General features: G+C 43.2%; 1 pseudogene across 1 annotated transcript in view; it reads left to right on the top strand.

Moving 5' to 3' along the window:
- The window catches only part of LOC309631221 (endonuclease V pseudogene), a 434,994-nt pseudogene that overhangs the window by 377,240 nt on the left and 33,137 nt on the right, over positions 1–24,617 (top strand). The window lies entirely within an intron of this gene.

The following is a 24,617-nucleotide window of genomic DNA, read 5'->3' as shown; positions in this document are numbered from 1 at the left end:
TTGTGTAAACTCTGGCTCAGAAAGGGCTATTGTTTCAGGCTTATTTATTCACCTGATTGAATTTATTCAATAGCACAGCTGAAATGCTTGATTTCTCATCCCTAGGCTTTGCTCTTTTTATGAACTGGAGAGTCTACCTTGTTCCTGAGTGTTATTTTCTTCTTACAATCAAATGTTGAATACATATATGGCTAATTCAAATTCTCAAAGTGCATTTTATAATATCTGGAGGTGGGAGCCTAGGACTATCCAGATTGGCTGTCAGATTCCTACTCCAATTTGGTCTTTGTTGTGAAGAACGCAGTAATCTCAACCCAGCAATGCTTTATTCCTCAGAATCACCCATGTTTTCAGACTCATGGTGGGACCCAGGATGGCCAATCAGGGCACTCAATCTCTCTGACTCTCTCTCTTCGGGATCATGAATAGTAAGGACCATGTAAGCCTGGAACTCTCAGTGGCCTCCTCCCCTGTCTATGGAAGGTGTTATTCAACAAAGCCAACATATGTCTCTGGATCTAGTTGTATCTAAAGCCCTGGACCCTTGGACTTCCTGGCTAACCTAGGAAATGAATACTCCTTTTATTCCCTTAAGCAACTTGGAGTTGAATTTCTATTAGAAGCAATATGATTGATAGAATATCAAAATAGTACCACACTAGGGACTAGAAATAAGGACAGAGAGCCCCAGAAAGAGAACAAGAGACTGACAGTAGATTGTTTATAAAGAAGCTGTCTTCAAACTTACAGGGAGTATGACTTACTTCACAGTGAACTTGCTGAATTGGTTGAAGTTTTGCCGAGTTACATCTGTTATGCTTTAACATTTCACAGAGGACTGAGGAAGTGCCCGCACACTGGGAAAAGAGCCAACATAAAACGATTGTGTAATAAAAGGGAAAAAGGTTTAGTTCTAAAAATTAAAGACCTGTAAGCTCAACTTTTATAGCAAGGGAAAAAATTGCCACAGTGAATAATGTGACTAGAATAAGATACTGACTTTACATGAACTACATTTTCCCCAGACCAATCTAGTACTTTAATCTACTGACAAATAATAGGTAAATTATATGTGTGTGTCAGAGCTGGGACCAGTGGTGCAGAGTACACAGCCAAACTGAGAAGCCATGACAAGGCTGGGTCTCCAGGTGGGAGTAAGGGTGGTTGTAGACCTCAGCTAGGGACATACTTTGTACCAGGGTATAAAACCAAGGGGGTTGAGCTAATCTAAGTTGTTGTGCCTTTTTCTGTTCCTTAAAAAACTGAATTTCCAACCACAGACCAACGAGGACGGTTTTGTTCCTTTGAGACACTTTGCCCATCATTCAAAGAGCTGTCAGTGGATGACTGCTTTGTGCAGTACTATTTATTTATTCATTCTTCATTCATTTATTCATTCATTCATTCACTCATTCACCAAACACTTATTAAATGCCTTGTTTTTGCAAGGCACCTTATGAGGTATAAAGAAAATAAAAACTATGAACAGCTTGTTAAGTTTTTCCCCAATGGGAACAGCTGCACTGGGGAACATTTTGATTATGATCTAATCAGTACTGACTTTTCTATTTAAAAAATTATCAAACTAATTGTAAAGTGACCAAGAATAACAATTAAGATGTAACTAAGTCCTTAAGTACTTTTAAGATTTGGTGTAAACTAGGACAAGAATTCAAAAAAACAGTTCTTAAAATAGCTTTTTAAATTATGACTTTGCTTCATTTTGACTTTTTATTTTTTTATTTATTTATTTATTTTTTAATAAATTTATTTATTTATTTATTTATTTATTTATTTATTTATTTATATTTGGCTGTGTTGGGTCTTCGTTTCTGTGCGAGGGCTCTCTCCAGTTGCGGAGAGCGGGGGCCTCTCTTCATCGCGGTGCGCGGGCCTCTCACTGTCGCGGCCTCTCCCGTTGCGGAGCATGAGCTGCAGACGCGCAGGCTCAGTAGTTGTGGCACACGGGCCTAGTTGCTCCGCAGCATGTGGGATCTTCCCAGACCAGGGCTCGAACCCGTGTCCCCTGCATTGTCAGGCAGATTCTTAACCACTGCGCCACCAGGGAAGCCCTGACTTTTTAAACTTACGGTTTAGAGTAGCATTCCAGCCTTGTCTATAGATCCTAGATTTCTGACTTTTTTTCTTACTGTTTTATAGTTTCTATGTATTGCAAACCAGTGACCTGCTCTTACCAACTAAAAGTGCTGTTTTATCTGCAACTTTGTTTTTGTCATGGTCAGAAGTAAAAGAAACATAAAACATATAGAAAAAAGATTATTTCAGTCTTTTTACTGTTTGCTTCTATTTTTACTTTCCTTGTAAATTAGTAAAATGTTTTTCTTGAAAGCATGTTTCTACATCACTCCTACTTTCTGTGGCTTTCCATTATTGTACATGTTCTTTTGTAAAATAGCTCATTAAATAAGCTTCATTAAAAAAATCTCTGACATGGGGCTTCCCTGGTGGTGCAGTGGTTAAGAATCTGCCTGCCAATGCAGGGGACACGGGTTCGAGCCCTGGTCTGGGAAGATCCCAAATGCCGCAGAGCAACTGGGCCCGTGAGCCACAACTACTGAGCCTGCGCGTCTGGAGCCTGTGCTCCGCAACGGGAGAGGCCGTGACAGTGAGAGGCCCGCGCACCGCAATGAAGAGTGGCCCCTGCTTGCCACAACTAGAGAAAGTCCTCACACAGAAACGAAGACCCAACACAGCCAAAAATAAAAAAAAAAAAAAAAAAAAAAAAAATCTCTGACAAGCTTCTATATCTTAAATGAACTCTCACTTTTCACTTATGAACTTAATGTAAAATATCCAATTTGAATAGATTTTAGGCATTTACTAAATAATTTCCTTATACCTGTATACAGATGTCTCTACAAGATGAGTCAGTGGGTGGTTTATTTATTCATTATTAATTCAGTAAGTTACTGAGAACCAACACTGAGCAATGGCCTGTAATAGGTTGAAGCCAAGTGAGACACCAACCTGTAAAAGATTTGTCCCTGCCATCAAATTTGATCCCAATTGCTGAAAGAGACAAATCATAGTGTTGAACATAAATACCTCAGTACAAGGTGATCTGTGATTCATATTAGGTCATTTGAACAAACTAAGGAAGACTGAGTGGAGAAGATGGACCCTAGTTGGGGTTAGGATCCTTGATAAGGACTGGGAGAAGATGTTGTAAGTGATGAGAAAGGTGTCAGTAAAGGCCAAGTAGACAGGAAAACACAGTGAGTTTTGGGAAGGAGCAGACGCTTCATACTGGCAAATAGAAGTGGGTAAAGCTAGCGAGCAGTGAAAGAGCCGTGGTGTTTTGAATGTCAGGCTTATGAGTTTGGAGTATTTCTAGGGCCCAGTTGGCCTCCCCTGACTTCTCAGCCACTCCAAGCCATCCTCAAAATTGTTGCCAAAGTGATCTTTTTATAAGATGCAGGTAACATATAACTCCTCTGTTGAAGATTTCTCAGTGGATTTTAGAGGGGTGTGGTTCCATAAGCCCACTCAAGTATGCGCGTCTATGACACTATTCACAACTCAGCACCAAGACTTAAGTAACCTTATGATAAAAATAATTTCGTAAATACTGAATTTCACACAATTTTTTACTTAAAAGGAGTTGTGTGCATTACCCAAGTAGGGGAAATAGTATTATCTCATTTAGTCTTAAAAATCATCCCTGCAAGATAATTATTATTATCTTTGAGGAGAACCAATACTGAATAATGAACTGTAATAGGTTAAAGCCAGGTGAGATATCAACTTGTATTAGACTCATCAGGAGAGTCACAGTGGTCAGGTAATTTATGCAAGGTCAAACAGCAGTAAAGTGGCCAAGTTGAGATTTTAACCCAGCTCTGTTTGATGCCAATTCCTCTGCACACGCAGATTCAAAAGTCATCTTCAGAGACGGCAGAGTAGAATTTGTGAATGACAGTTCCAAGACATAGAAGCAGAGAAGTACAAGGACCTAGACTCATCTGCAATACCTATTTCCAGGCTGCATCACTTCAAAAGAAAATTACAGATTATGGTCTTATTAAACCAAGGAATGTATTCGATGACTTTTCATATCTTCTCTCACCCCCTTAAGTTCATCATCCTCTATTACCAGATATCCACTTCTCCCTAAACATTTCAATTTCAAGAGCTAAGCTGAAACAGTGAGGAGTTCTTTCATATTTTGAAGAAAATGTCTTTTACAGTGATAGGTGCCTATTTCCCCAAACACTGAAAGCAAACTTCAAATGCCATTCCCACTGCTGCCTCTTTCAAAAATGAATAACAACAACAAAACTCAATAAAATTTGCCTCTAGCCTGCTTGAAGTTTAAGCCAGATCTGCGTTTGGTTTCCCAGGCCAAAGTGGGAGATGCGGTTAGCTAGGTTACAAGCCCTTCACAGCTCTGAAGAACAATGGAACAGAGAGCTTCAAGATAAAAACCATGTATTTGGTAGAAAACAGCTCCAGCTGGTGCTTGGTTACTAACTAGGCATTCTGCTTCTAACATGCTTCGGACAAACACAGGAAACCCCACCAGGTGTGAAGGGAAAGATGTTTTCCCTTGCAGGACCAAAAAGAGTGGCATCTGATGGTGTTAGGGTCACCGTGATTCTGGACACCATCATAAGCCAGGGTTTTTAGGGGTTCTCTTTTTTATAGCTTCACAGGGAGCCCTTCTCTTTCCCAGGAATCCTCTCCAGAGGGAGAGGCTGTGGAGAATTTTCCTGAATGTAATGAATGTCAGCACATTCCCAGCTAGACCACGCGTTCCATTCTTATCAAATGAAACTGACCTCTCTGCCCCAGCTTGTTCTCCTTGTTCATCACTATGATTAATTTCAAGTTCTCAGTGATGCAGGTTTCTAGATGAATTGCACAGGCCACTTCAGATGGCAAATATGTACCTCTGGAATCCCCTCCCCCTTATGGAGGTCATGCACTAGCTTACAAGAATGAGGATTTTAAAAATAGTTGGCTTACACTCAAATCTGCATCCTACGAAATGCTCTGCCCAGACTAGCCTCTATCCTTCCAGCTGGCAGAGATCTGTCCCTTCCTACTCATTTTCCATCTAATACCAAGTGACTCAAGTGGGAGTCATGTCCAAAATGAAAATGTTTAGCACATAATTCAAGATTTTAATGTATTTTTTCAGCTAGTGGAAGCAAACAGGATTCATTTGAGAGGCCTTGAATTGATATTCAGTAGGCCCCTGAACCATGCTTAGCCACTAGAGACTTTCAAGTTAATTGCCCTGATACATGTTACTGAGCTTCCTCTAGCGAACAAAAGTCTTGTTCCATTTGCCATCACTGTCAAAGGGAAAAAAGTATACAAAATAAAAACTGGTGAGAAATAGCTCTTTGAGGGACTTCCCTGGTGGTCCAATGGGTAAGAAGCTGTGCTCCCAATGCAGGAGCCAGGGTTTGCTCCCTGGTTGGGGAACTAGATCCCGCACACATGCCACAACTAAGAGATCTGCATGCTGCAGCGAAGATCCCACGTGCTGCAACTAAGACCCGGAGCAGCCAAAATAAATGAATAAATAAATATTAAAAAAAAAAAAAGAAAAGCAATTGCTCTTTGCATGTACATTTCCACATCAGAACGATTGTTTCAACATTGATTGAACTCATATTTCTGCCCCCCAAGCTTAGTTAGAGGCTTTAAGTGGTTCAGGTCATGGAGAATGAGTTAATTCACATTTCCATCTTCTCCCTTTTCAAGATTAAGTCTTCTTATTGGGGCACTTTCTTAGGATTCAAAATAAAAAGGAAAGAAATTGTTCTTTTGTACATCTAGGTAGTCCAAATACCAACATGGACAAATGGCTTCTTCTCCCCATCTGCTTTTCTTTGCTTCCCAGAACTGTCATCTCCAGAAACTTTGGGGAAAGTCTCTTTGGAGCATCCAGAGGGTCTGTGTATGCAAATGCAGATGAATACAAGACATTGCAATGCAGGAGCAGAGTCTGGGGGTACAGAATCATACACACAGCTGCCTCTGCACACAGCAATGCCCTGGCTCTCAAATTATTGCTCGCTGATTACTGCAATCCCCCAGATTCAGTGATAACACCTCACAAGTGCCTTCTGGGAAATCGGAGACAAACAAAAGAGCCCTTTTCTTTGAGGAGCTCACGGGCTAATGGGGAAGGGAGGAGCTTTCGAATAAGCTAACACTGCCTGGAGAAGGTGAAAGGCAACACTGGGGCAAATTTTGAGCTAGGTTTTGAAGGCTGAGTAGAAGCTTGCCAAAAACAAAAGAGAAGGCCAAGGTTTCTATTTTGGGGAACTAGGTTAATGGTGGCAGTTCTAAAAGAGGCTTCTCTTTCTCCCTCTCTCTCTCTCTCTTTCTCTCTCTCTGCCTGTTTCTCTCTCTTATTCTCTTTCTCTGCCTCTGTCCTTTCTGTTTTTCTCTGTGACGCTCCATCTCTGTGTCTCTTGCTCTCTCGCTTGGTTAGCTTCTGCCTACACATCAGCTCCATTGTCCTCTCTCTAAGGACCAACTTCACCATCCACGTATGCTCTGCTCCCTGGTCACCTCATATGACGAGTGCCTTTGACTTTCCATAACCCTTGTTCAATCCCATGAAATTCTGTCCCTTTTCATTCCAAGCTCATTATAATATTCCTTCCATGTTTCTTTATTCAAATTTCCAGTAAGATCTAATTAGGCAAGGTCTTCTTTCTGTGCTAGTTGAGAGAGTCATTTATCCTGGATGCCTCTCAGAATCAGCTGAGGGCTTTTAAAAAATATCCATGCATGGACCCGTCCTGGACCTACTGACTCAGAATCTTTGGGGATGGAAAGCGCAGCATGTGTATTTGTTTTAAAATTCCAGTGGTGATACTGATGCACAAATAGGACTGAAACTACTGCCATAGGTGACAAGTCATACGTTGTAGTTCATGGCGAAGACCTTGGATCAGGTGCTCCTAATTATTACAGTTTCATCTGAGGAGGGGAAAGTTAGGGTGGAGAGGAGCAGGGTGTACAAAACGTGACCACCAGGGCTCTGAGTAGCGAGATCCTCTTACAACAGGCTATGGTCATACAGGCACCATGAGATGTGTTTGCTACAATAGTCTTGTGAGGGCTAAAATGTTAAAGCATACATTTACAGGGCCTTCTCATGGGTTCCATGGTAGATTGCAGAGGGTGCCTCTAATCTTGGTGGGAGGAGTAAGGGGAAAGCTTCCTGGAGAGGTGACACTTGAGCTGAACCTTGGGGGAGCATTAATGATTAGTCTGGTGAAGAAGATGAGAAACAGGACCACAGGCAGATGAGAACAGCATATTCAAAGCACAGAAGGAGATTTGGGGGCAGGATGGCATGATGAGTTCACACTTTGGGCATCTTCTGCCACCCTTTCCCAAATCCATATAAGAAAACTCTTTAATTTCTTTATTCTGAAAGTGATTTAAGTGTCTGCCAGAACTTGAAAGGATGTTCAAGCCAGAATAGGGTGAACTGTAAGGGGATGGTGAGAGGTGAGACTGGAGAGGTATGCAGAGGCTTGGTCGTGAAGTCTCGTGGTCAGTTTATTAGAATAGTAGTTACCATTTATTAAGCAACTACATGCCAGGCACTTTATGTGCATTATTTCATTTAACCCTCACAGAACCCAGAAAGTCAGCATTATTATACTCATGTTACACACAAGGAAACAGAGGCTCACATAGCTTAAGTTTACTTGTCACAGTAAGAAAGCTAGAAAATGGCAGCGCTAGATTTTGAACCTAATCATTCAAGTTCTCAGCCTTAACATCTTTTTTAAAAAAAAGCAGGAGGGTGGGGGGATGCTATATTTGGAAATGAAAAAAAAAGAAAAAAAATATTTATGTGGCTTAAGATATTGCCTATCGGGGTCATTTCGGCACTCAAGTGCTTTAATGTATTCATAATCATATCTGTAGAGGTAAATGTTAAATATTTTGTATCCTATATTTTTGTTTTCAAACATTTTAGCAATAAAAAGAATATTTTCATTAAACAGAACCTGGTGCGGATGTCCAGAATGTAAAGTAAATGAAAGGGGAGCATCTCAGGGTGGGTCTTGGAGGTGGGAGGTTGACCAGGTGTCAGCATCCTCTGGTCTCTCCTCTCAACCATTTCCCCAAAACTCAGGAACTCTATGGTTCTAGTCTACGGTCCCAAATAATTTTTAGAATCCTAAACATTTGTCTACATACCGCTCAAGCAAATGAACCCAGGAAATAGACAAACGCCATGTGTAGGTGACAGAGGTGCATCTTTGCCAAGGTGGAATGCTGTGGCCATGAGGAGGGCCCTGGCCACCGGTGGACCCACTCCTATGTTGTCATGGGTGCTCCTATGTCCTAGAGGAGGGCAGAACCAATCACAGACCTGGTTTAATGCCCACCACCAGGGCAGCTGCCTCCTGACGGAGGTCCTGACTTTAGTCCTCAGGCCCACGGAAGCAAACAGTGAGGTTATACCTTATTTTGGATGTGAGATTGCCAAAACTGTTCTTGGTAAAATTCCCAATTAGTCATATCAAATGATAAAGTCACCCAGGGATAATGCCCCATCTCGGGTTCTCTTTGCTTGTTTTAGGATTCTTTCCAAGGCAGAGGCAGAAAGCATCATGAAGTAATTCACACCTGTCCAAACATAAATTATTTTATTGTCAGCACAAACCACCCTTAAATCCCTGCTCCTCTTGGGAAGCAAGGAAGGTTTTAGCACAGCACACTATGGTGACCAGTGGCCTGGTTTGCTGGGATGGAAGAGTCTCTGAGGAAGTGGGATTTTTAGTACTAAAGCCAAGGGAGTCCTAGGAAAACCAAAACGAATTGGTCACCTTACCACAACCCAACACATCACAAAAGTTTAGGGTGTTAACTGGCCACACTTAGGACCTGATGTCTTGGACTTCACAGAGCACGAATGACTTTCATGTATTTTAAACGGACTACTTAACAACTAAGTCAAAGCATTGATGTTGCAAACTCAACAAATACACTCATTGTCTCACTGCAAAGAAACAACTTTATAATCCAATTAAATATGCTTGAATATTCACTTACTGCTTGTAATGGTTAATTTTATATGTCCACTTGGTTAGGTCATGGTACCCAGATATTTGGTCAAACATTATTTCGTGAAGGTATTTTTTAGATAAGATTAACATTTAAATCAGTAGACTTTGAGTGATGCAGACTACCCTCCAGACAGTGGGTGGGCCTCATCCAATCAGTTGAAGGATTTAATTTAAAAAAAGGCAGATGTCCTCTGATGAACATTGAATTCTGCCAGCAGACTGCATTTGGACTCAATTGTTACTCTTCCCTGAGTCTCCAGCCTGCCAGCCTACCCTGCAGATCTTGGACTTGTATCTCCACAGTTGTGTTGTGTGAGCCAGTTCCTTAAAATGAATCTCTCTCTCTCTCTCTGTGTCTCTCTCTCTCTGTGTCTCTCTCTCTGTCTCTCTGTGTCTCTCTCTGTCTCTGTGTGTGTCTCTTGCTCTCTGTCTCTCTCTCTCTCTCTCTCTCACACACACACACACAGACACACACATGCACATACATCCTATTGGTTCTGTTTCTTGAAGAACCCTATTATACTGCTAATACACAATTTAAGTCCTTCCTTCCAAATAACCAGTTTTACAATTACCAGGAATAATAAAAAAAAGTCTTTACTAGAGACTAATATCCCGATAAAGTTGTTTGTTTGGGCCTTAGAAATTTAGAGGGATTTTCTAGCATTGCCTTAGAATTCTGCAGTAACTATTTTTCATTCCATAAATATTTATTGAGTCTTCCTATAGTTCATCACATCCTTGTGTAATTTGAATACAAAACTACTTTACTACGTGAGCAGAAACTATGGGGGCAGTGGGTAGGGAGATCCTTTATAGATGCCCAGTTTAGTTCACTGAGTACTGACTTGTCACATAGACTGGATTTTTTTGATTCTTTAGGTTCATTGTCTTTACTTTCTGAGTCTCAAGTACAGCCCATTTCATGGTCACCTGAACCTCAATCCAGTGATTGTCAGTGTAGAGAGTTCAATGACAAAGTCCTAGTCTTCTTTTCTCTTCCTCTTCAATTCAGATTTAAACAAACTGATATGTATCTATGCTCCTCTCAGAATCTCCCCAGGTTGCTTTTGTGGGTTTTTCTGAGAAGTTTAAGTTTTCTTCCTTTTACCCTCTACTGCTGTTGTATGTGTGTTGTGTACGTACACACACACACACACACACACACACACACACCCCATTTGAGCTTTTATTTAACACAAACAAAACGTGCAAAAGTCTTCTCATTTTCTTCATTCCACACCTTGGTTCTGAGGTGGCTGATCTAGTTCACAGGAGGTCTGTTCTTTCCTTGATGACTCTGCATTTTTTGGTGGAAAATTGCTGGGCAAGCCTCAGCCTTGCTGAACATCAAGCACACTTTAGATTTTTAGCCAGTTCGTACCCTCAGGGCAGCATGTGCTGGCTCTTCTTGCTGTTCCAAGAACCAGTGTTGGAATCAAGAACTGCCTCTTGAATCACTTCTCCCCTGACCTCGTCCCCTCCCCCATCCCAGTGCTTCCCTTTATCAAGACTTACTGTTTGGACTGGTTTCATAGAAACACCTTGATTCTTCCCTTGATGATGAGAAGCATCATGACAGAGTCTGGGAGTGAGTATGATGGCATACTGGCAACATGGTAGTTGTCCCTTCACAGACATGACCCCTCCCTCGAGCTGCTCAGACCTGATATCCTGACTTTATTATCCTTATGATAATAAGAAGTTCTTTCTTTTCCTGAAAGGGGGAATGCAATTCAGTCTTTTGGTCAGTTGTAATCTCTTAAAAGGCTTAAAGAAGGTTAACAAACCAAGCTACAGCCCTTGCTGCTGCAGCCAATCCCTGGGCAGCACTGACACTCATCATTCATCCCCTCACCCATTCTAGATTTTTCTTACCCTTGACCAACATTTTGGTCTGGTTTGGTTGCTTGCCTGGTATGGTGACACAGACCTTCATTTCTGAAGTGTTTCAGCCCTTAGTTGCCTTATTCTTATCAAATCATTTTTGATGCATTGCCCTTTAATAGATATTATTGGACACAGATGAGCCAAGAGAAGTCCCAGTGAATCCCCTGGGTTCTAGACATATTCCTCTCCATACCAGCAACACTCTCTCTTCAAGGGAATCATCATCAATCATGCCTGCCAGTATCGTAACTCTTTTTCTGCCTACTGGTTCACTAACATGTGGAGCCCAAAGAGGTCAGGTGGTAGTTTTAGCCCTCAGTTCAGTGGAACCCCTGGCCAAAGAGTTCCCACCCGGGGAGGCAGAACACCTTAATTTAGCAGAGACTGAGTCTGTGGGCATGAGAAGCTCAAATTCTGCAGGTGGGTCACTTGGAGTTATGGTGGAACAAGGCCAACGCTATATCATGTAGGACATCTATCTATCTAATCAATCACACCATGAAGGACAGCACCCCAACCCTACAAGGTGTTGTCCCTTTTCTGGTACCTTAGCTGAGATTTCCAAAGGCCATTCCACTCTTCTATCAAGCTAGCTGCTTCTGAGTGGTAGAATGCATTTTAAGACTAGTGAACTATACAGTCATGAGCCTGTTGTTGCACTTCCTTTGTTATAAAATAAGTCCTTTACTCTGAGGAAAGGTCACATGTATAAAGTTAGATTCAGCGCTATGTGGGTCCTTAGATGGTGGTGTCGGCACATGTACTGTGGGCAGGGAGGGCAAATCCATCTCCAAAGTATCAATTTAGGCAAGTATGAATCACTGCTCTCTTTAAGGTAGAAGGGGTCTGATGTAATTGACCTGCCACCAGCTGGTTGGCAGGTCTTTCCAAGACTGAGACCATATCAAATGCTCAGTGTCAGTCTCTGATCCTGGCAAGTAGGGAATTCAGTAGCGGCAGGAGCTAGCCTCAGCCTTCTTGAGAGGGAGTCCATGTCTTTTTGATCCATGCTTAGTTTCCATTCTTGCCACATTGGTTTCATGGCCCCATTGCATAAGCACTGGATGACTCAGTAAGGAGCTGACTAACATTGTTGAGAGCTTGGTATGAGATTGCTGTTCTCCGGCATGTATTAGTATGTGATAACAGATCTGCGTGCATTTTGTTCACTCCCATTAGTCTGTGTACGTGCATTTTTGGTAGACATCCTTGTCTCGTGTCTTGTTCCGTCTAAGTACTGGCCATTCAATCAAATCACTTCCCACTGCTCAGGAGTCAGTATACATCCTTTCCTCAGGCCACTTCTTCAATATGCAATGGATGACCAATGTATTGCCCTTAACTCTGCCCAATGGAAGGATTTCTCTTAACCACTTTCCTTCAGGGTCAGTTTTGAGCAGCAGCTCACCCCTGGCTGGAACCAACATATTACACTGTCCCTTCTGTGAACAAGGCGCAAGTCCTTTCTCCCTCTGACAGTTGCCATAGGGAACCCCTGATGATGCCATAGGTGTAGATTGAAGGACAGGTACAATAGAGTTAGGGAAAACGAGCCTAGGCCACCTGCCTCTGTAATTTACTCAGGTGTCCTGGACTGACTTCAGTCTAATCCTGAATGTGCCTCTTCTATTGTGTCATGCATTGCGGTCATCTCCACCCGGCCCTGTGATTTGGTGGATCTGATAGCACTCAGCTCATGATGTGCAGCTGTGTTTCACAGTCACTTGGTGTTCCGTGATGAGGACTAAATTTTTATTTGGGATGAGCATCACGCTATTTTTCCAAATAGGGAGTTGTTCTCTGCCACAAAAGATGAAACTGTGTCCAGAATCATGAGGGTCTGTGCTATGATTCTTCTAATGAGCCTTTTCAGAGATTCTATGCAGTATTCTCACCCACAGATGCATTTAGAACCTTCCAGCCAGGTGAGTCACATGGTTCAAGTGGCAGAGCAGCCCTCACTGCAGCCCGGACTGGTTGCACATCCCTTTTGCCTCTGGGCCACTTTTGAAACTGGGTCTTCTTTATAGAGATCTGGTAGCTAAAGTGAGAGAGTGAGAACACACCATTCTGGCAGGCTATCTATCCATCTCACTCCTAGGATGGTCATGATCCGTTACCCATCACCAGCGATCCCTGTGGACCAAAGCACCCTCTGCGGCCAGGCTGTTCTGAGATGTTACCGTGATTATCAACCTGAAAGCAGTGGGGCAAATCTTGAGGAGAACAACACTTCAGCTGAGATCATTACATTGTTCAGGACAAGTAGAAGTTTTTCTCCTCTGGGGAGGGAGAAGGGGCCATTTCTCCCAGCCAGGAAGGAGGGGCAGGGACATTTGGACATTCACGATGATCAGGCTTGTTCACTCAAATGTCCCCGTTCTAGGTCTCAGTTTATTACTCTTCCTCTCCAGACCCTCACTTTGACATAGGAGCACGTTGGGCTGTGCATTTTGTCTACTTTGAAAGTTTGCCACCCTATAACATGCAATCCTGGACATGATTTTCTTCTTTGTCTGCCTTGCAGCTGTAGGAGACAAGAGGATTTTAAAAGCTGCCATAGATACCCTCTGGCTCTCACAGCATGCTGTAAGTGGGCAATTAGCTTTCCTGAGGCTGTTATTCCATTTTGTAAATCTTCCAAAGCCGTCAAAAGCAGCTACTCCATGAGACAGTTCTGTTAATTATCACTTTCCCTTTCATTCACCAGGTACAGCAGCCACTTGACACACCAATATCTTGCCTTCCACCTATACCACATGCCAATTAAACCCAGGTGAATATTTTAGCAATTGTGACATCACTGCAAGCCAGGGATTAGGGGCTTTCAGTTTACCACCACAAATGGGGATCCACACTTCTATCCTGAACGTCTGACTTCTAAGGGCACTCCCTATACCACTGTATTTGCCTAGGTTCTTAGAAAACAGAACCTGAGGCAAAATTTTCTGTGCTAACACTTAACCGTAGGGTGGCATCGCAGCGTGCAAAGGGAAATGAGGACAGGAATGAGGAAGAACAAACACAAGGAGGTGCATGACCAAGCTAGCCAGAGCCTCGCCACAAACACATTAGTTGCTCAGTCTTAAAAAGACATCCCGGGACTTCCCCGGTGGTCCAGTGGTTAAGAATCCGCCTTCCAATGCAGGGGACGAGGGTTCAATCCCTGGTCGGGGAACTACGATCCCACATGCCGCGGGGCAACTAAGCCTGCACACCACAACTACTGACTACTGAGCCCACGCGCCGCAACTAGAGAGAAGTCCGCGGACCACAACGGAGAGCCTGCGTGCTGCAACTAAGACCCGATGGAGCCACACAAAAAATAAATAAATAAAATAAGGACATCCCCAGAGGGACAATATGCAAATAACTGCATTTGGAACAGTCTGTTGGGGGGGAAGGGCAAGGAGTTTATGTGCAGGTGGCCTCTCATTTCTTGTCTCCCATTGGTCAGACTTCACCCCATTATGTCAATTTCCCGCCACATCGGAGTTGTTTCATCACCCCCTCCAGGAAGACCCTGGAGCTTCTGAAGGCCCAATCCAGGCAGCGCGTGGTCCCAGCCGTCTGTTCTCCTTAGCTGGTCACGTCTGTGGAAGCTTTTCCGTCTGTGGTGACAGCTCCAGCAGCAGCAGAAGCCAGGCCTCACGACTGCAGCAACGGGTGGGCTGCAGCCAGGCCCCTCCTAGTTAGGAAAGAAGGCTGATGGCCAAAGCCAGGTTTTATTGAATAGGCGAGGATGAGTGCATCTGGGTGGCACAGAAACTGGGCCTAGTATATTCACTTTCTCTTCAAGGAAATAAAGCCTGATGTTAATGTGAAGCCCACTTAACTGCGTGGCAAGTTGGCGCTCTACCTCTCGTAATGAGAACCTTTCCCCATATCAGAATTTCATAGGCTCACAGGACTGGAAAGCATGCACATGATTTGGTTCAGCCTCCATATTTTTCAGATGAGATGCATGAGCTTTACAAAGCTTAGGTGACCCTCTCAAGCCAAACAGTAAGTGGAGAAGCGAGACCACCTCTCTCCAGCACAGGCCTCATTCCACAATATCACACGGATAAGGCAGGTGTAGGGTGGGGGGCAGGGGGGGTTAGCTGGCACCCACTCTTGCCTTTATCAAAGTCTTTTGAAGGTGTCGGTTTCGTGAGGTGATGTCTAGGAGCTGTTGTAAGAACATTGAAGGAAAGATGTTATGTAACTTTGAAGTGCTGTTGTTGGTTTTGGAACAAAAAGTCTTTAAACAACACTAGCCTGGCTTGTTGGTGAATCAAAGTGGGTGTTAGAAGAATCTGTTTCCAGAAACAACACCTTGTCTTCGGATATGAAATAGAGTGTAATACAGAGAAGGAAGTGCAACAAACAAAGGTGAGTGTGTCATGTGGAGTTATTGCCTCCCTTGAATTCTAAACCTATGTTAACAACTCTCGAGGATTGGCTGGGAGGTCTTCTTCCTCTGTTCTATGTTCACGCCGAAGTGGAGACATAACAGTCTGTGCTCTTTTCAGCACAGCTATTGAAGCAGCATTCGTAGCTGTCATAAAGGTCAATGTGCACCTAGAGCAGAAACCCCTTGTTCCTTGAATATAGCCTCATTTCTAGCCAATCTGCTCGCTTTGCCCTTGGTGGACACATTGACTTCAGTGACATCTGGAGATTCTTGCCCTCTTGACATGTGCGCTGAACTCTACCTTCTGACAGCCCCCATTTCTGGAGCTACAGAAGCTACACAGGGACGATGTTCTAATCTTCTTTCACTTTATGTTCCAAATAATATCCTAGGAAACTTCTTGTTTTTATTTCCTGTCTGAGAAAATTAAAAAAAAAGTAATTCTGGCTTGCTAAAATCAGTTTCCCATCATGTCTTTAATTAGCCTGGCAGCAATTTGCTTGAATATCTGCCCCAGTGCTGTGGGAGGGAACTGATGAGTTGGCTTCGAATTTGCACGGGTGGATGCCAACTGCGGTGTGCCCTGGCACTGCTTTCGGATGCTTTCTGCCAAAGCCAGAGTGTCACTTCTGATTCCATAGGGAATCAAGCCCTGAATGAGAAGACAACTATAGACAGGGGGGAAAACAGCATCTATTCAATCTGTCAGCTCTTCTCCTTACATCCCTTTCCACCACAGAGGGATCCATTGAAATACAACAAGAAAAATACAGAGTAAATGCAATTCAGTGAAGTGTGAGAAAAAGCATAGGTAGTTTCCAGGCAAGACTGTCACATCAGCAGTGCAAGTAAAGCATTTCAACTAGTGTTTCCACCACAGAAAGGATGCTCGCTTCCAGGGCCTGCCAGGTGCTACCCTGATGCTGGAAACCTCTCCTGGAATGGAAGTAATAGCACAATTTTGTGCCTGCAGAGTTTCCTATTTTACCCCTTTTAGCTTGAGAAAGGTTACTGCCCTTCTGTGGCACTGTGATGACGAAGACTTGGAAATATATAATCATGCACTTCTTTGGTTGTTTCCTGAATTATGCAGGGTGTTCTTTCCAGTGAATTCTACTTTGGAGGCTTTCTGAAATGTCAGGGTCTATTACCTGCTGCCCAGGAGAATCCATTCCAGGCTTGTACAAGTAGAGCCAAAAAATCAGATTTCACCTACTCATGGAGACTGAGCCAGGGCCGCAGAACTGGACTCTCTAGAAGTGTGACTTTTGGTTGTCTGTTTGTTTTGCTTTTTCTCCTTTTCTTTTTATATGAAGGAAGCTTGTTGAACGTACATGCCTCTCAGATCTGGGAGGTGCAGTAAAGCCCACAGAAATCCAGGAGGGGCAATCTCTGAGTCTTTGATAGATATTGGAGGACTTTCTGCCCCTCCTTGAATATATACCCTTATGTATGGTCAGGCCACTCAAGATGGCTGTTCTCTTGCTCTCTGTACATCCTCTGCTCAACCAGCCCCTGCTTCACTCACATGAGCATCCAAGCTCTTAATTATAGGGCTTAATCAGTAACTGCCTACGTGCTCGCCCCCCACCCCCTGCCCCAGCCGCTGGTTTCCCTGGTAACTGATGAGCCCACCTGACATCAATTCCCCCTGTAAAAGGTAGCCTCTTCCTCCCCCGAGTAGTGAAGATTGTTGCTACATCCTGCCTGCCACCCACCCACTATACATGGTAGGGTGTCGCTCCAGGATCCATTGTTTCAGACGTGTAGGATCCCCTGTCCAATAAGCCATTGATGTCTCTGTTGCTGTCTCCGGCTCTTTCTTCAGTTTTGAGGCTGGACAACTACAAGGCTTGCAGGCCTGTGGGGATGCAGCCAGCCCAACAACTGGTGAGCCAGCCAGGAGGCCGAGGAAACTCCGTGAGCACAGAGATGTCGGGAAATAAGGACGGGAATGGAAAGTTTCAGGGGGTAATCCTGAGGTGGCCGTCTACTAGCATGTGGGGCCCTGTGACAGCTGACCACCATGAGAGATGTCTTTCTCTTCCGCTGTACGGATGATATCCTGTAAACCTCAGAGCCTCTCTCCAGTTTAAAAGTAGCAGCCCCACGCTCATGGCTCATCTGACTGCACGGGGTGTGGCTGATGAAGACAGACAAAACGCAAGGACCTGGATTATCTATTAAATACTTGGATGTTTTCTGGTTGGGTAAGACAAGCATACCCCCAACCCACCACCCCTAAACAATTACAGGCACAGGCTTCGGGGACATTAACTTAGGGACAGGCGTGTGAATTGGACGTGGCTAATTACCCAGACGGATTGGTTGGGGCCAGTGGTAATGACAAAACAATAAAAGAGTACCCATGGGCTTCCGGTCCCAGCTCTGGAGGGGGCAGAGCAACAAGAGTATGATGGAACAGCAGCTATATGCAGTCTGTGATGCCTTACAACAGGCGGAAGACATTACAAAAGGCTTACCTGAGTCATCAAGCAACACAGAAAACCACTGCTCGGGGTCTGGAACAGCTGTGTGTGACATACGGGCCTCCCGTGGACATGGAGAGTGACCAAGGACCATGAAGTTCAGGAATGGGCCGATAAAAATAACATACACTGGCATTTCCACCTGCCTTACAACTCGACTGCTGCCGGGCTGTGAACGACTGAGATGGGAGATCACTGTCTCAACACATGGACCAGGAGGCTAGCTCAAGCCCTGCAAACTATAACCAAACATCCCAGGAGAAATCATCCCAGTGCCTACACCAAGTTAACCCAGAGGCAACTAGTCAACACAATTTGAGTTCAACTGCTGACCACCAAAGGACCACTACCAACTGTCAGTTAGGATGAAAACTCACTTTTGCTCTCCTCACAGGATCTACCCCAGGTGAACACACTACAAAATGGCCCTGGTAAGGTAAGTCCCTGGTGTTTTGGGTTTGCCACCCCTTGGGGAATAGAATTAAAAAAGGATGTACAGATTTCACCTGTCTTCTACCCGGCCCCACCTGAGACTACTAGGGTAATTAATCCAGGCCCCCTACTGGAGAAAGTCACCAATATGTTAACCCTATTTTCTGTTTTTCTCCACTGTCTCTCCAGTGTTGGGTACCATCTGTGGGGACTGAGTGTGGACAGATGGTATGGAACTGCAGGCCAGGACAAAAACCACGTGCAGGGCTGGTATTATCTCAGAATGCTGTTACTGCTTGTATGCTGCTTAACGGTCATGAACTTACCTGTACTGTGCCTGATAAACATCTTACGTTTCATCCCTAGTCTGAGGGGAAGGAATCTGTTTACAGACTGGGTGACAGTGGTGGTCTCACCTGTGGAAAAAGTCTGACTGCTGGGTCTCCAGCGAGATGCTATTGTTATCCTCCTCTGGATTTCCATGAAAACTTGACCCGTCTGGCTCCAAAGTTTGCCCACCTCTTGGTGAATTACTATCTTTAGTCTACTAGGTGTCTTACTCCTGATACTCTTCAGCTGCTGCCATCTGTATTGCATTCGTGGTAATTGGTTGCGGTGCCCCTCTACATACCTGGCCCCAGGGATATCCTGGAAGAGGGGTGGACCAGGACGCTAAGGGTCATGCAGGGTATGTAGGGGTGGAGCATATGGTCAGGCCATTCAAGATGGCTATTCTTTTGCTCTCTGTACATCCCTGCTGGACAAGACCCACTTCACTCACATGACTATCCAAGCTCTTAATTATAGGGTTTAATTAGTAACTGCCTACATGTTCTCCCCCCACCCCCGCCCCAGCCACTGGTTTCCCTGGTAACTGATGAGCCCACCTGACATCAATTCCCCCTATTAACAGTAACTTCCTTCTCCCCAGAGTAGTGAGGACTGCTGCCATGTCCTGCTTGCTGCATACCACACATGGTGGGTGTTGCTCCAGGATCCTTCGTTTCGTACATGTAGGATGCCCTGCCCAGTAAGTCACTGATGTCTCTGTTGCTGTCTCCAGGCTCTTTCTTTGGTCTTGAGGCTGGACAATTACAGGGCTTGCAGGCCTGCATGCAGGGTGCAGCCCAATGCCTTAGCAGAGCAATCGGGTAACAGCACTAGCAATATTCCTGGGATGTCTGAGATTAGACGTTCTCTGCAAGCACGCATTGAGGGTCCTGACCTCCTATATGAACATGGATGCAGAGTTATCTCCAAAATGTGCAGCAGGAATGTTCATGGTCACTGTGCACTGGAGTAGATAAACTGTCTTGTACATGTGTGTACAAATGCAAAACTGTAGTGTAATATCATAACTGGGATATTGACATACAATCTCTTGATCTTATTTATATGTATAGTAATGGTATCTTTTTTTTTTAAATTATTTAATTTATTTATTTATTTATTTATTTTTGGCTGTGTTGGGTCTTCATCTCTGTGCGAGGGCTTCCTCCAGTTGCTGCGAGCGGGGGCCACTCCTCATCACGGTGCGCGGGCCTCTCACCGTCACGGCCTCTCTTGCAGCGGAGCACCAGCTCCAAATGCACAGGCTCAGTAGCTGTGGCTCACGGGCCCAGCTGCTCCGCGGCATGTGGGATCTTCCCAGACCAGGGCTCGAACCTATGTCCCCAACATTGGCAGGCAGACTCCCAACCACTGCGCCACCAGGAAAGCCCCCAGTAATGGTATCTTTAATAAGATAAATTTTTAAAATATATATATTTTAAGAAAGCCTCAGGTATTTATGAGATCATTAATCATAATACTAAAATGATAAAAACTAAAAATTATCTTATGGCCTATTAAAAAACCAAATCTCAAGTTATTGTTGGGTGGTGGGATTAGAGTGATTTTAATTTTATTTTCCTTTTATGTCTATTTCTTTCTTTTCTACAGTTCAATATTACCTTTATGATAAAAATTAAAGTTAAAAACCAAAACTTTGGGTATGATATGGACACAGCCTGAGAGTAAACATACAAGTATCTAGAATGGTCAGAATTACCTGCAAAAGGGCCTAGTTTAGTTTTCTGACACACGTTTTTAGTTTGGTTGTTACTCCATCAACAGCATAATACGTATACATACATTTTTTTAGTTGAGATAATTATAAGTTCACAGTTGTAAGGAACAGGGCAGAGGGATCCTTTGTACACTTTACCCAGTTCCCCCAGTGGTAACATTTTGTTAACTATAGTATAATGTCACAACCAGGATATGGACATTGACACAATCTACTGATCTTATTGAGATTTTCCCAGTTCTACTTGTGCTCATTTGAGTGTGTTCCTGTAGGTGCAGGCACACTTCTGTATCAAGTTCCATATGATTTTATCAGCTGTGTAGGTCTGTGACCTCCATAGTCGAGATACTGAACAGTTCCAGCACCAAAAGGATCCCTTATGTTGTTGCCCTTTTATCACTATACCCACCTCTCGTGCCACCTCCCCAATCTCTCATCTCTGGCAACCACTAATCTGTTCTCCATTTCCAAAGTTTCATCATTTCAGAAATGTTATATAAATGGAATTATGTACCATGTAACCTTTTGGAATTGGCTGTTTTCACTCAGCATAAATCCCTGGAGATTCGTCCAAATTGTTGCAGCCATCACAATAGTCTGTTCCTTTCCATTGGTGAGCAGTATTTCATGTTATATAGGTACCACAGTTTAACCATGTGCATGTTGGAGGACACCTGGGTTGATTCCTAGCTTCGGCTACTACAAGTAAAGCTGCTGTGCACATTTGTGTACTGGTTTTTGTGTGACTGTATATTTTCATTTTTCTGAAATAAATACTCTAGGAATGCAATTGCTGAGTAATATGATGGTTGCATGTAGTTTTATAAGAAACTTCCAAACTGTGTTCCAAAGTGGTTGTATCATTTTACATTCCCAACAGCAATGTATGAGTTACCCAATTCCCCACATTCTCCCCAACATTTGGTATTGCCACTTTTTAAATTTTAGTCATTCTGATATGTCTTAGTGATATCTCTTTGTGGTTTCACTGTGCACTTCCCTAAAGGCTAACGACGTTGACCATCTTTTCAAGTGCTTATTTTCTATCTGTTTATCCTCTTTGGTGAAATGTCTATTAATGTCCTTTTTGCCCCTTTTCTAATTGGATTGTTTGCTCTTTTAAATCTTGAGTTTGGAGAGTTCTTCACATTATAGATATCAATCCTCTACCACGTAGGTAATTTGCAAATATTTTCTCCCAGCTTATAACTTTTCTTTTCATCCTCTTCATGTGGGCTCTCATAGAGCAAAAGTTTTAAACTTTATGAGGTCCAATTTTGTGTGTGTGTGTGTGGTTTTTTTCTTTTTTTTTTTTTTTTTGCTTTTATGGATCATGGTTTTGGTGCCAAGTCTAAAAACTCTCCTAGTCTTAGGTCTCAAAGACTCTCTCTGTTTTTTTTTTTCTAAAAGTTTTGTAGTTTTTATGTTTTACATTTGAGTCTATGATCCATTCTGAGTTAATTTTTTTATGATGTGTGAGACTTCAGTCAAGGCTTATTTCTTCCTTTTCCTTTTCTCCTTTTCTCTCTTTCCCTCTTCCTCTCTTTTTTCTATGATGTCCAACTGCTCCAGCACCATTTACTGAAAGGCTATCCTATCTCCATTGAACTGCTTTCTCACCTTTGTCAAAAATCAGTTGGGTAGGGGGCTTCCCTGGTGGCGCAGTGGTTGCGAATCTGCCTGCCGATGCAGGGGACACGGGTTCGAGCCCTGGTCTGGGAAGATCCCACATGCCACGGAGCAACTGGGCCCGTGAGCCACAATTACTGAGCCTGCGCGTCTGGAGCCTGTGCTCCGCAGCAAGAGAGGCCACGATAGTGAGAGGCCCGTGCACCGCGATGAAGAGTGGCCCCCGCTTGCCACAACTAGAGAAACCTCTCGCACAGAAACAAAGACCCAACACAGCCATAAATTAATTAATTAATTAATTAAAATGTTGATCCATGTGAATATTGCCCATTCAACAATCTAAATTAAAAAAAAAAAAAAAAAAGAAATTATCCTGAAAGTTAGCAGCTGAAAATGATAGGCATTTCTTAAAAAAAAAAAAAAAAAAAAATCAGTTGGGTATATTTGTGTGGATCTATTTCTGGGTGTCGACAGCATTTTGACGCAGCATCTGCTTCACATGGAGAGATAGAGAATGAGGAGTTACTGCTTCACTGTGCGTGAAAGAAGAGGGGTCTCTGTGGGGTTATTAGTGTAAGAGAGCCAAATGCAGAATCAATGAGTAAACGCAGAACCTGGCCCACAAAGGAAAAATCTGCCTGGCAACTGTTGAAACATCAAGCCTGAGCTTAAAAAAAAAAAATCACTCTTGCTTAAGGCATACAACAGAAGACTGTGGTCAGTTCTCTGCCTCCCTGTTGTCTTTTATTGTTTTATCACTTAAAGGAGATGGGACTCTTTGATTCCCCACTACTTTCTGTTACAAATAATCAAAGACTAATTTTTAGGATATCTCTTTGAGCTCTCAGTGTTTCCCAGAGGCTATGATTATCACCTTCAAAGAAGTGTCTCCTCCCCTTAACCCCCTGCTGTCCATGTATTTGCAAGCGTCCAGACAGGCGGCTGAGTGGAAATGCCTCTCAGGGTTTTCATGCGAAGAGGTCACCATGAATCCAGGGGACCCCATGAATCATCTTTGAGAAACCTAGCCCTGACTCATCTTACCTCACGCAGGTGCCTCATAGTATTTTCTCTGAATCAGTATGATTAAAACGATTTTGTCCTGAACTTGTTCACATTCTTTGGTCACTTGGAGAGGTCTTTGCTTTGAGGGATAAACTGATTATAACCTGGAATTCTCCCCAACCATAGTTACTTTCATCTTCACTCTCTCCACCTTTCACTGAGATTTAACTCCTTTTAATCAGAATAATCTATAACACAGATGGGTGCACAAAACAAACACTTTACCATTTCTTATAAAGGGAATAAATCATCTCCTTCTCTGTAAGACACTTACACCATCCTGTCCTTTTTTATTTCCCCCTGGGAGCCTCTTCCGCCCCATTCATGTGTCTCATAATGCACGTGGGAAAAGACGTCTGTCTCTCTCTTCCTCTTTCTCCCTTGGTATTTCCTCTTCCTCATTATATTTTATTTATTTATTTATATTTATATTTTATATTATATTTCTTTGTATCTTCCTTTCAGTAGGGGTAATGAATTATAATTTTGTGGTTTGAAATATTATTTATGAGGACTAAGTATATGTTTCCATCATAGAGCCTTAACATTTCAGCTTCTTAAACTACATGAAAATAGTTTCAACATGCAATTCAAATTAAAGCTTTGTAGTGGAAAAAGGGAAGGTTTCAGGTCTATCCTGATTGGAGGCTGTTGGCATGAGAAAGCTGTAAGCTGCTAACTAGAATTGTGGAATTGCTGCGTAATTGGTTAGGGGTGCATATTTGACTTTCTCTGGTTGGTCCTGAGTTGAAATTGAGGCCAAAAATTATGAAAGATGTCAGTTATTAATCAAGTCCTGACTGTTTGGGGCCTATTATTACAGGGGTACTGTTTGGGTTCATGCACTGATGGCTAGAGATAGTAGTCTGACTTCCTGGACTGCACAGTAGGCTGGCTTTCTGGGCGGGTTGCTGCAGATTGTGGGTCAGAGTCCCATTTATATATATATTTAAATATATTTATACATATATTCATATATATAAATATATATTTATATATATTCATATATTTTTTAATATATATTTGTCTGTTTGTATAGTCAGTCTCTCAAGAATTTAAGCAACTTATCTTTGAACAGATAACAGAATTAAGATTCAGACTCATGATGCAACAAGAATATGAGTTTTTATCACCTCAATATACTGTCTCTGTGAAAGGATTCCCAGAGAAAGGGTGGCAGAGATAACCAAGTTGGCAGATATGGTTGCATTTTAGCTGATACCTGCCGCTGGACATTGTTAGTTGCTTATCCATCCAACTCCTATCTTCCTTCCTAACTAAACTCTGATTTTATTCAGGTATTAAGTCCCTTTGCCATGCAGCAGAATTGAAGTTGACTCCTTCTCCAATTCCAGGAACCCTGATTTTTCTAAGCCAAACAGCATCGGCATTGCCCTGGTCACCTTTCCCCCCCGCAACCCCACCCCAGGCATAAACATGTGACCTAATTTGGCCCAGAAAGAATGGAAAATGGAGGGAAGAGTCTCTTTCTTGTTGGGTGGCAGCAAAGGAGCACATATGCACCCTTTACTGCTGGTTGCCATCACTGACCGTAAGGGCAAGGAGCCTTAGGT

This window comes from Balaenoptera borealis (assembly GCF_965194805.1).
Source record: "Balaenoptera borealis genome assembly, chromosome: 6".
In the NCBI taxonomy this organism is placed as follows: Eukaryota; Metazoa; Chordata; class Mammalia; order Artiodactyla; family Balaenopteridae; genus Balaenoptera; species Balaenoptera borealis.
This window is presented reverse-complemented; position numbering and strand designations above follow the sequence as displayed.